Raw genomic sequence first — 13,372 nt, forward strand, 5'->3', positions numbered from 1 at the left:
GCACTTTGTTCCTTAATGCATTAATCTTCACAACATCCCAGGGATGCCAGGAAATGCTGTTACTTCTCTCTCCCTCTTGTTTTTATGGATAGGGAACTGAGGCACAGATCAGTTAAGTGGATTACCCAGGGTCAAGCAGCAAAACTGTGGCAAGGAGGGACTGAGATCGTAGGTGTCCCACAGACAGCTAAATGCATTCCGATGTGTTTGTTTTGTATCTTTTCAGAAGACCCGGAGATGAAGCACAGAGGGGCATGAGCCTGGGCGGAGAGGGCTCTGAAGCAGTGCAGTGTGCAGTGCATTCTTGGACGATTTCTTGGTGTGTGCTATGGAGATGGATTAGACCCAGGACTGACTGGAGTGGAAGGTTTGGGTTGGACTGGGTTGGTTTTTTCCTGCAAGAGAAGGTCTGAGGCTCCTGGTGGACACCTTTCACCTCCCAGCATGGGGGAAAGCCAGTGTCCCCTGGCAATGGAAATCAGCAGTGGGGTGATTTCGGGGTGTCCCTCTCCTCTTGGTATGTTACCAACTATAGCAGTGGTTTGGGGAGATAGTTGCTTTACGACCTGAAGCAGCCAGCCAGACCTCCAAGCCCTGCTGCTCTGCTCTGACACAGCGGGACTTCTCTTTTCCCTTTTTAATTTTTTGAAGTGAAGAGCTTTCCAGACAATTGTCCGTGCTGGTGGGAAGGGGGCGAGATGGGTCCCTATATCATTGTGAGTGCTACCGGACCCCCCAAAAAGCTGAGAGTTTGGAAAGCATCCGCACAGTCGGTCACTTCCCTGAACTACTGTGCTTCATGAGCCTCCAGCTCATGAATCTTGGAAGGAAAGACCTTCTCATGAGATTTGTGGTGCGTCCAGTCCCAGCTAGAAATACCACAAGAAAAGCCTCTCTTGGGGAGATCCCAGCTCTAACCAGAAAACACAGAGTGATGTGAGAGCGAGAAAAAATCCAGATGTTGCCACTATCTGCTCTATCTTTCTCTGGGAAACCGAGTTTTCCTTTGCGGTGTATAGTTTTGTCAAGCATCATTCTCAAGCATAGCTAACCTTTGTGTTTGCCAGCTATAATTAAGCCAGACCCATATATCAAAGCTGTCTGTGTGTGTGTGTGTGTGTGTGTGTGTCTGCATGCCTGTGTGCATGGAGACGGCTTCCAACAGATCACTTTCAGTTATTTTTCTGCTAACAGACTGAACGGAGCTGCTCACTCCCACATCCAGAGCGAGCTCTGGCCCAGACAGCTGCCCTGGGAGAAGCGTTGGCTTTTCTCCTGTTGGGCCAGTGTTGCGTTTTTGAATTACTTTAACAAGAAGTGCTTAAACATCCGAGTTTTTCAAAGTGAAGGAATTTCTCCACCACCAAGCCATGCGTTGCCTTTGTTCTCTTGCACAGTTCAGGGGTTTTCTTTGCAGTGTCACTTTGCTCGAAGTCCTAGGCCAACACGGGAAACACACAGCTGAGTTTAACGCTGAGCAAAGTACCTCTTTCCTTCTAAAAGAGGCTAGTTGGTGTGAGTGACAGGTACCCGGTGGGTAGGAGATTTTTGCTGGATTTTTGGAGAGGTTGGTGGTGAACTCAGGCTGTGGAGGGGTATTTGCAGGGAAGGAAAGGCTCCTGAACTTGCCAGGTAAGTGCAAGCCTGAAGATGAGTTTGGGAGGCGTGTTGTGACCTCAAGTGATGTTGGTGCTTGCAGTGCTCCTGAGCCAGCTCTTCTCTTCTTGGCCATTGGTCTGTGAGATGACTGTGACATCCAGGCTCTTACGGTGCTAGGGAGCAGGAGGGCATCACGCGCATACCTGTGAGCAGCCAAATCTGTATTAAACCTCAAAAAATCATTAATATCACCCAAATATTTGCCATTTGTTATGTTTAAGTAGGGGCTATACACCCTCACGTTCTTGGCCATTCATGCTTATAATCAATATTAATAATAATAGGAACAACAAGGCAGAACTGCTGGCCATAACTTCCCCTGCCCTTCACACACTTTTTTTGAGTGCATCCAGTTGGCCCCAAACCAAAAGTGCTATTCCCCAGCCAAAACTTTCCAATGCTTATTCGTCACATACAGAGTCAACAAGTGCCTCCAATTCTCTACTCGCCAATGCACTAATGAACATCTGCTAGTGTTTCTTGCAAGTTCAAGGACTTGGGCAGGGAGTAGACTAGGGACTGAATTTCTCTGTGTGCCTGAATAAGGTTAAAAATGGATTTTACACGATGGCAGAGTCTTAGTCTGGGGCTCCTCATGCCACTTCTTAGATAATGGCTTCCAAAGTCCAAATTCTTTGGGTTACAACTTTTTCTGGTAAGTTGGGCTTTGAGTGAAGAAGTGAATGTGTCTTGAACCACCAGAAGAACAAGAGATGGGGATAATTCTTAATTTGTAAGTAAGTTAAACTACTCCAAGTAGGTAACCTTTGCTGTTGCTACTCCTGGAGAGCTTGAAAACTTCTGGCTGCCATGCAAGATCTTGCTTTGCTACCTCTTGCTAGTGAAAAATGTAAAAATTGCCCAGCTATTGCTGGGCTACTATGCCACCAAACCAGCTGTTAGGTCCCACAATGAAGACCTCTGAAAGACAGCTAATTACTTCTCCAAAAGCTGGCAGTATTTACTCTGGAGAAGAATCAAATAGTGAGATCTCCCCTGTACAGCAGTAATTGCTGTAGAGCTTTTGCAATGTCACTTTAGTCCTAGTATTGTTGTATTGCTGGATGTTACATTGGGGGGGGGGGGGCAAATTCAGCTTTGATTTGACCCCTTGGATTAACTGCAGGTACAAACTGGGGTGGCATTTAACTCAGTCTTCTAAAAAGTCATTTGTGCATGATTAATGATTTCTGTTTGTTTTTCTTTACACCAGCCTTTTAACTCCCTCATTCTGTGCCTGTTATTTCCTAGTGCGAAGCTGGGATGTGAAAATAGCTGGAAATAAGGAATCCAGCTTAAAGGACCTTGTGCTACCTGGTGGATATTGCTCAGCCATGCAAGGAAACCTAACAGCTCTGAAAAATAAGAAAGATACATGTGAAAGTTGATGCCTTTAACCACTGGGGCATCTCCTTTAGGAGGTCACTGTCAGCATTTTTCTTCAAGGATGGAGCCATCCGTAGGTGGCTGGTTACAGGTACCCGTGCACTGCAGGGCGGTGGTGTCGGTACGAACTGCTGTGCAGCACACAAATCATTTCTGATGAAAATTAAATACCTGAAAAAGAAATTCCACTACCAATGGTGTGAGCAAATCATGCACAAATGACTAATAAATAGCACCGCAATCTCTCCTTAAGCTGTGATTTATCTGTCTGGAGACTTATTAAAGAAATGTTCCTGCTGTTTGCACAATTTTTATCATGGTGCTGCCTTTTGATGCTCTCAAGCGTCAGAAACCTCTTTCCCCACTCTGACAGTCCCAGCTAAAGCCCCCTCTGTGACCCCCCCACTGTGCAATACCAGACACCCCGATCTTGCTCTCTTCTGGCCTCTTAGCGCTGCGCTTTGCTGTGGTGAGATGCCCTGGTCGTGGTCTGTGACAGTGGATGAGGCCTCTGTGCTCTGCCTCCTCCTGCTTTTCCATTTTCCAGGGTCCTCGAATCACTACTGGGGGAGCAGGTTATGTGAGTGCCCCCTCCTTCCCCCCAGGCAAACCCCACCCAAGTCTGTTCCGACCAGCGACATTCTGAGCAGGGGCCAAACCAGGAGCTGGGGACCACGACCCATTTCATCAACACCTGGTGTTGAAATGTGACACCACCACCACCACCACCACACCGCCGGCCCCGTGTTCGGGGATTTAGTCCTGTGGTTTGAGAGGACCAGACCAACAGCCTCTGCCATCACAATACCTCTTCCCGCTGGCATCCTGCTCCCCATCACCCTCCGAGCACCTCCTGGTGGCGCTCATTCTGGGAGGCCACCACCCCATGGAGGCTTTGTTCGGGATTGCCACCTCTTTAGAGACATGTGCTTTGGAGATCAGTGCTCCTGGGACGGTGGTGGCAATCGCTGCTCCACACCAAGGCCAAGCACTCCCAGGTGCTGCATGTCGCAGCCACCAGCTCATCCCTGCTGCCATCCTGGGCATCTCCCCCCACATCCAGGGGCTTTACTTGGATTTTTTTCTTTGTTCTTCTCTGCACACATCTGGGTGCGAAGGACATCTTTGATCGTGCCAAGCAAGGAGGTGCTTCTAGTTTTGCTTATGACAGGTTGATTGATATAAGCAAAACAGAAAAACAAACAAGAAGCTGACTGGTATGGAAGGAAACAAGTTACTTTAAAAATTAAAACTATTCAGGCTTCTCTGCCCTCCTCCTGGGAAGTGCCAGGGAGGCTGGCCCCATCCCTCGCCGTGCCCTGGAGCAGCACCAGGATGCAGGCTGGCTGCTTTGGTACCCAAAGAAAACAAGCCAAGCATTTTCTCTGAAAATACCGCATGTTTTCTCGCCACTTTTCGTGTGTTTTGCATCCCGGCAGCCTGTGAGCAGGGCAGGGTAATGCAGCCACACTGGTGACAGCTAGCCCAGAGCAAGGAGAAGAGACAATCTTTTTTTTTTTCTTCAGTCTTTCTTTCTTTTAGCTTAACACCTGCATTTTGCATGGCTGCTTTAACAGTCCAGCACGTTTGTGGTTGGCAATGCTTTGAGGCTGCCGGTGTCTTGCTGACACTATTGGCTGATAGGACGATGGGACCCTGCTTGTCTCTTTGACGTGTGAGATGTGACAGAAGCAGCTATAGCTGTTCTGACTCAGCCCTCAAGTGCTTCTGCCATCAAAGTGTAGACACAGGCAACACCGGATGAGCAGGAGTTTGTGCTGGATCTTTTCTCACTGCTGTCTGGGGAAAAAAAATCTTTAGCTGCCAATGAGGTTGATTTTCATTCTGACAATAGTTCAACCTGGAGAATATATAGCATTATGTGACGTGTAAAACTGGGGTTATGGTGAAGTTTAGAGGCTTCTGTCCTTTTTATGAGATGCACATATTCCCCTTTTAATAAACAGTGGAGTACTTCTTAGAAAAAAATCAGTGCTCAGAGTAGGAAATGAGAAGGAGAGAAAGGGGCTGGGTGGGTAGCAGCTTTCATCGCCCTTTGTGGTAGCAGGACAGGGGATATTTTCACTCATGTATCTCTCTTACCGGATCCATCAGTCAGAAGTGCCTCCAACCTTTAGCCCCCCTGCACAACCCCAGCTGAATGAGCTGGTCTGGACACCCATCTTCCTCCTCTCTCCCTCTGTAGGCTGAAGGACCATCCCAGGAACCTGCCACATCTGTTGGCTTCACAGCAGATGGTCCCAGGTCTGCAGGCAGGAGCCACACTGCAGGTTGGTCCGTAGCGTGCCTGACTGCGGGCAGGTCTGCGGAGGATGAAACCTTGTAACAGCAATGCTGGGAACAGACAGATCCAGCAGAAATAAGGTTTATTTCATGAAGGCGTTTAGGTTGGGTATGCTTTTTGATAAAGCGCGCTAACTCTAGATCAATCGTATTTACTTGCGTTATATTGCTTGCAAAATCATGACCCTCTCCATTAGGACCTTCAGGACTACCATCACCCTTCCAGCATCAGCCAGGCAGGAGCCGGGGCTGTCAGAAACCATCACCTGGGCTGTGATCAGAGCTCCCACCGCCCAGCCCGTGCCGTGGTCACCAGCTCCCAGACCCTGTGGGGTCCTGCCCTGTGGCACCACGCACACACACTCACTCCTGTGCAAACGCACATGACTGACAAAGGTTGAAAATTTCCTGCTTAATGTCTGCTGTCAGGAAACGCTGCTCTGCCAAAATTGAACTATCCCGTGGGAGCATGTCAAATCGGACAAACTTAAGTTTAGGGGGAAAAAAAAAAAATCATAATAACTCATTTCAATAAACTCAGAGCAGTCAGCAGTCAGCTGTCAGAACAGGACATTTCAAGTTTTCAGTCTGAAATGACTTCTCTTTGGCACCACTGTGCGTTAATATATACCACAGTACAAATTCTTACATGAAATAATGCAAAATGAATTATGAAACGGAATAATACTCTACAAATCTGGACTGGAATAGAAACCTGGAATACTCAAAATATGAAATATACACTAAAAATAAACATAATGGAATGGAAAACCTATAAAAGAAATAATTTGAAAATGTAAACAAGTGTTTCAATTGACCTAAAGCAAAGTGTTTGCAGAATATTGTTTTGTGAGAGATTGTTGGTGAACCCCATTTTTATCTTTCTTATTCAGTTTTTAGTCTTATATCAGAATTCCTAGTTGGAGGGAAACGCAGAACAATAGATGCATGAGCACGTGTATAAATATACACAGATTTAACTGCACAATCTTCTGCTCCGTCTTTCCTTCTTTTTGCCACAACACCTGTCCCATTCTGATAGCTGAACATGTCTTTACTTCTATGTCAGAGTTACTTACAAAGCAATCAATTGACCCAGTCACTTATGAGAGTTTTTGGTCATACCATGGATGTGAAGGCGAGCTGTAGACCAGGGCAGGCAGCACAACATCTCCGAGTCTAGTCCATTATTCAGTGAGCTGTGGCCGAGTCATGAATCTGGAGTAAATCACTCTGCAGCCTAAACAAGATGCAGAAACACCACTCTTGTCTGGGTTTGCTTGAAATGTGTGTCTCCGTGCTACCTGTGAGCATCCCCACACACTGGGAAGTCCTGCGAGGGCTTCAAGTGCCCTTTTTTCCCTTCATGTAACAGCCAGGGCAACCACAGAAAATCTAGTGGTAGCACCCACTCGACAAAACCCACAGATAAAGCTAAGACATACAGACTCTCTGGAGCCCACATCTTATCAAAATATCCTTCTCCACAAAACTTAAGACCAGGCTGAAGAGAGCTCTGTCCTCCAAGGCAGAGGACATTTGTCTTTGCTGGAGATGTGGAGCGTGCCTCCTGCTCATGTGTGGTCTGGAGGCTGGCCCGATTGCACAAGGGACACAGAGGTTTGGTCCAGTGGTCTGACTCGCCTCTCCTCCCCTCCTCCACAGCTCTGGGCTGCATCATGCCTTGTCCAGTGCAGGACGCTGCCCTTTGCCCGGATGGGTAGGGAAGGCTAACCTCTTCCCATTTTTTGCTTCAAGGTGGCTTTGGCAATCCACAGCCCTTGTGGATGTTAGTGAATCCGACCTGCGCTGCAGGCACGAGCAGCAAATTCAGTACCGACGTTCCCTGCGTATGGGAGCTTGGGCATCACGTGTGCGTGGAGGAGGCACATGCGGCTGCTGAGCTTTTGCAACTTCTCTGCAAAGCTCAGGAGACGCGGGATGCTGCTTTGTCGGCCTGAGAAGAGGAAATGTTACTTTACTGTAAACAAACAAAAGTAAGTGTGGCCAAAACCTGCATCCAGCAAAACCTGACTCCCCTGCATTCCCCACAGGTCAAGGGCAGGGTGTCTATTTGAAGGTGGATGTTTCCTAATGCGCGGTCGTTGGTAACCTAAAGCAGGTTTATGACAGAGCCAAGATCAGGCATTAATGCAATAGGCTGGTAATTCAATCACTTTATAGAAGTTGATCTGTCCTTTTTATTACAATTATTGTCAGCCCGGGTGTTTCGTTCCATCACTGAAAATAAACATCATTTATCATACTTGTAAAGATTAGCCCCTGACAGCTCCAGCTCTGCTTTGCATAAATGTGTATTAATGTTGGCTCTGTCTGAAGTGGAGAGAGAAGTCTATATTTCACAAGAATGATTAGACAGTGTCACCACTGCTTTAAGTAATGTCTTATCATGACGGATAATCAAACTGTGAAAAAAAAAAAACCAACAAAAAAAGGCAATTTATTGCATATGCATTTTTTTGCTTTATTGGGCTGAGAAATAGCAATAGTTTTGCTGCTGCAATACTGAGGTTCGTAATGTCCGGGCTCTGGGCTGGTGATGCTTCTCTGGGTTTCGGGAGGCGCATGGTGTCGCAGTTCGTTGGCAGGGCTGGGACCTCCACCTCTCCGCGAGGCTGCCCGGGCCTTCCCATTTGAAGACCCAGCAGTCTACAACTTTGCCAGACTTTTAATGGTCCGTGCCTCGGGCTGAATTTGATTTGGAAAGTTTCAGCTAAAACGATGCCGTCATTTCTGAGAGTGAGACTAAGGAAAAATATGATGCCCAGGCTAAAATATTCTCACAGACATTTTCCAGAGAAGGTCTAAGGCTCCTGGACCGTGGAGCAAGACCTCAACAGCTGGTATGTGCCTACCCGCAGGTCAGGGCTGCGCTTTTGCTGCTCCCATCAAAATTGCAGGTAATTTTGCAAGTACCCACATTAATTGCAGGTAAAAAAAATTAAAATCTGTTTGTCAGTGGGTACTTTAGGGATGTTAGAGCTCAGCAGCCAAACTCCATGAGCTTGTACCACCTCCCCAGCTGGACCAAGCCTGCATCCCTGGGTTGTAGGGGTAAATAGGCCTTTTCTTGCAATTCTTCTTGTAGCAGTGTGTTCAGGGTCTCAGCTGGCAGCAGGGACTGTGTTCTGGGGGCTGTGCATCCTTGCAGTCAGCATGGAGGACATCTGCCTGGCAACCAGAAGGATGAGGGATAATTAAAGACGTGAGCTGAAGACTTGCTCTTTGCCAGTTGAGCCAGGGCAATGCCAAGAACATTCCCTTATTTGCCGGCCTGTGCGTTCGCTGGGAGAGAAATGCACGTGGGCACCGATGTCCATCACACACCACCTGTAAGTCAGCTACCTGCCCTGGTGCAGCAAGACAGCTCTTCAACTTCCACGCAAGAATCTCAATTAGTATCAGGTTTGGTACTGGGTCTAGTTTCACCAGTTTTGGAAAGTGAGGAAATGAAACCAAACCCCATGTGTGTTTTCAGGTGCCTTTTTTGGTGAGCTGGAAAAGTTTGAGTACTGCCCTGAAAGCACTTGTGATTTCTGGACGTCGCATCTGGGTTTTGTGAAAGCCCAAGTAAAGGTGCGTGTGTGAGAGTATCTGCTTTCATTGTTACTGGTTTTAAAAAGTTCTTTCCATTACTTGTGCCTTCAGGGGAAAAAAAAAATAACACCCAGCAACTTGGAGGCACGGACCTTAAAAGCAAATGTCAAATAAAACATTTGATTTATAATCTTATCATTTCTAAGCCAGCCACCTTATTTTGGAAGGCTTGTGATTGAGATCAGTGTTAATTGAAGATGATGCCTTAAAATTAGCCCACTGTGGAGGTATCTCATTGAATCAGATCCTAAAGGAGCAATAATACATCAAATATCATATATGAAAATAAATAAACCCCTTGCCTGCATAACTAACAGCTACTTCTGCTATTAAAACTAAAGCTTTAAAAGCACTGGAACTCTACTGAATGCTTATATTGTTATTTTCTCCTTTTTTTTTTTGAGTATCAGCCCTAGTTTATTTGCTTTCAGGCTACAGTTACCACCAGTTTCACCTCCCCTACTCTGGTTTGGTGCTGATGGTGATGCATAGAACACTGTGGCGCAGCCTCTCCTTTTCCAAAGAACCTGAAACTTCACTCTGGAATAAAACTGAAAAAAAAAACAACAAACCCAACTCAAAAGCTGAAAAAAACCAAAAAGCCAAATGTCTGCCTCAAAGTAGCCCAGGTAAAGGAGCCAATTGTCAGTGGTGGCGGGAATGAACGGGTGAGGATGGCATTGGGACCATTAGCCATCGAAGCAATGCTGATTTTAACCAGTGGTATTAGCAACTGGCACTTTCTGAAGTGCTAAAAGCTTTGGACACAGATTACCATGCGCATATTTCAATTTCCCTTAAATCCAGGGAGATTTCCTCTTAGAGTGCTCTTTCTCTCTCTCTGTCTTTTTTTTTTTTTTCATTCAGCTAGATTGTGCTTGATGGGGACCGTTAACTGAATGCAGCATATTATATATTACTTCAATAAATCACCGACAGCCGAAGCATTCAATATCATGCAGAGCAGTAATCAGGGGAAGTCTTAATCACACTTTAAATGGTTTGGATTTATGCTCTGCTTTCCACGGGCCCCTGTCACTGCTGGAAAGGAGCGGAGACACGGCTCCGTGGCGGCCCGCCAGGACCCGGTCCAGCCCGGTGCCAGGGACTGGGAGCACAGCCAGGGCAACAGGGTTTGTGCCAGGGGTGCAGTGCTCGGACGGAGGAGGATGAATGGCCACCTCAGTGGCCATAGTTCTTGGAGCTATTTGCACCTATGCAATAGTCTCCTTAGATTGCCTGAGGATTTGGGGGTAAAAAGGAGTCACTCTGGCAATGTAAGCAGCTGCTCTGATTGCGTTGAGGTTGCGCAGATGTGTGGCAAGTCCTGGCTTTGTTTTGACTGAAAAAATGTAGTTTAACATAGAATTTTGTTTTTAAAGAAATCATCAGATAAGAGAAAACTCAGCTGCTGTAATCCTTGCTTTTTGCTGCTCTGGCCCTTTGCGTTCAATCGAGGAGATTAAAAACTCCTCCTGGATTTTTGCTGGGGAGTGAAGGAAGCAAAGAAGGAGGGCTGGCTGAAAAAAAAACAACCCAAACAAACCACAAAACCCTTAAATATAATCTTTAAACAAATTCATTTATGATTGATGATCTGAACCACCAAGACTTTCCATGAAAGTAAAACTTTCCAGCCGGGGGCCGTGGGCGCGAGGTGCGTGTGGGTCTCGCCGAGGTGGGTGCCAAGCGTCAGCCCACCGGCAGCCGCCGGCAGAGGATGGGAACCTTCCTCCCCAGCACCGAAACGCGCCCGACCTTCACCTTCCCCTCGCAACGATACGCAGATGTGCATGATGTCATCTCTCCCAGCCACGGGGAGAAAAAAAGGAGAAATCACAGCAGAAAACAATAGCCCTTTTTTGGGGGGAAGTTAACAGTTTTGGTTAACTCCACACCCCGGAGCACGGCAGTGCCTGCGAGCGCAGCCACCGCGCATCGCTGCTCGCTGGGGATGGCCGGTGGGCCGGCGGGGAGGTTAACGGGCTCGTTAACCGCGCCTGGCTGGGCTTTTCCAGCTCAGAAATACTTTGCGGGCCCCTTCAGCTGGAGAGCACGAGCCTCCCCGCCCCGCGTTAAAAGTAGTCGCACCGCCTGTGCCATAAATTACCGCTCTCGCAGTGGAAATTTGAACGGGACCCAAGCGGAGCTGAGACGCAGCAGCTGAGACGGTTAAACAATAGTCCTACACAGAGGAAACTCGCCCATAATGGTGGATTTAAGTTCCAAGGAGCTTTGGTATCCGACTGTTGGGTTCGTCCCCTCTACCCCCGCCCCCCCCCGCCCCCGTTTTGTTTTTCATTCAATTCCATGTTGTTCATGTCTCCTAATAGGGCATCTTTCATTATCATTATCCCTAATAGTGGTTTATTGTATTAGTTACAGTTAATTTAAATGTTACCGAAGCATTGAAAACAGATTGCAGATGTTTTGAAACAGATGTTATTTTAATGTTAAAACAAAATCATGAATATTTATGGATCATTATTGCCTGAGTTGAATTAGACTCTTTAAATAGTAATGTATGGGCTCAGCGTCTTTTGAAGGAAACGCTCCAAAAAAGGTGAATGGAAAAACACTGTCATAAAAAGATGTGTAAATCATTTCTTTTGGCAATACCGAGTTTTCCTTTATGAACAGTCAGAATTAATTACTCTTATATTACAAAACCAGGTACTGTTCTTCTTCTATAAGTGAAGTTAACCTAAGAGAAAATTTTTAGCTCAGAAACACCTTTCCATCTCGCAGTTTCCTAGAGAAGGGGCCCACCAGCTCCCTGCAAGCAGACCTAAAGCCCTAAGAATATTTTGAGGTGGAGTCATCGGAATGAAAGCAAAATAAGGTGAAGATGATGCAAGCGCACAACTCACTTGGTGTCAGTCTTTCCTATAGAAACACAAAGAGGGTTTGTTAATGCCATATGCGGGGCTGTCTCTGTTCGAGACATATTTCTTTCTTTATGGAGATGAAGTTAGTCTTTAAGGCATCAGCTCAAAATGGCCTTTCATTCATTACAAAGTTATTTAGTTACGGGTAGGTAACTCTAAATGACATTTCTACATCTTGCACTTTATTAGTTGATCCTAGCTGCTAAATGACATGGAGAGATCAGCAAACTATGGCAGGGGCGTTCAGTGTGTTTTGGCCAATTTTGCATGGGGTAAAACCTTCTGGAGTTGCAAATTTGCCTCCGAGATGCTGAGCTTGTGCACCTGGGAGGGCGGGGTGGGGGGGGGGGGGGGAGAGAAGAAAAAAGAAAGTAAGGAAAGATGGTGGAAAAAAATAAAAATAAGACAACTGTAAACACAGGAATGGTACCCAGGGCTTGTCAGCACTGACTCTGGGGATGATGCTGGAATGGAAAGGCTGGTGACAGGGGGACCATGCAGCCACCACCCATCTTACTGTGCTTTGCTAGTGTCCGCTAGGATGATGTGCTCTAACCTGCAGCATTGAGACTTTTTTTCCTCCTCCTCCAAATTTACTAATTTGGAAGTAAGCCTGAGTCCTCCTGAAGCTGGCAGAACTCCTTGACTACAGGCACAAAACCCCACAGCAGATGGGCACACATTTCAGCTAACCGCAGTGGCAGTTGTTGAGCATTAGGGTCTGTAATCTCATCCAGGAACAGCCGAACAGCCGCCTTCGCTTCTCCCTCGGCCGAGGGGAGCAAGCGCCACGCACACTGATGTCCCTCACTGCTGCCCCAGTGCTCAGCAGGGTTTTGCCCCAAGGACTCAGGACAGGCATTGTCAAGAAAGGACAGCAGTAACGTGCACGCCTTCTCAGCTTCCACAGTGGGATGTAGGTATAGGGGTCACAGGAAAAGTGCTAAAACGCTGCACGCTGCTTTTTGCTACTGAACTGAGTGGTGATATGCAGCAGCCACGGCCGCCGGGTTAGTTTGCTGGCTGAGGGATGGCCAGGCTGCAGGGCTTGGTTGCATTGAGGTCCATGGAGATCTACCAACTGACTGCATGGAGGCACCTGGCCACAGAGCCCTCGCACCAAGGCTCATGGAAATGTTAGAATTTGTTTTGATTACTAGAAACTGGCCAAGGAAGTTTTCTATTGTGCTCTCACCTCTTGATTTTAAAAGCCATGCTGAGAAAAGACATACATCCAAGTGAAGAGATGTTCTTTCAACAGCTTGGACTGGAACTTCCACTGCTTTCATGTCTCGAGGACCACAGAAAGCCTGGTACAGTACATTACATTCAGTAGGCTGCCAGAAAGAGAGTTCATTTAGTTTGATGACAGATTAATACTGATTCACAAATTAATTTTGTCTCTTTGTATATCAAGGGTGTCCGCAACTTATTTAATTTGTAATAAATATAATTATAGAAATGAATGAGCTATCAAGATTTTTAAAGTATGATCCATCAATGTTGGCATGACTTGT

At 46.7% G+C, this 13,372-nt stretch overlaps 1 long non-coding RNA gene across 8 annotated transcripts in view; it reads left to right on the forward strand.

Moving 5' to 3' along the window:
* Positions 1–12,182, forward strand: part of LOC128912747 (uncharacterized) — an 81,562-nt gene extending 69,380 nt beyond the window's left edge. For 6 of the 8 annotated variants that reach the window (XR_008467752.1, XR_008467747.1, XR_008467751.1 and 3 more), the window contains 2 exons: positions 5,252–8,946; positions 9,399–12,182. This is a non-coding gene — a long non-coding RNA (uncharacterized LOC128912747). Of the gene's footprint in view, positions 1–2,910; positions 8,947–9,398 lie in introns of all 8 variants that reach the window. The other 2 variants (XR_008467750.1, XR_008467748.1) reach the window with 2 other exon arrangements.
* The last annotated feature ends 1,190 nt before the right edge of the window (positions 12,183–13,372 follow it).

Source organism: Rissa tridactyla, chromosome 7 (genome assembly GCF_028500815.1).
Source record: "Rissa tridactyla isolate bRisTri1 chromosome 7, bRisTri1.patW.cur.20221130, whole genome shotgun sequence".
Taxonomy (NCBI): Eukaryota; Metazoa; Chordata; class Aves; order Charadriiformes; family Laridae; genus Rissa; species Rissa tridactyla.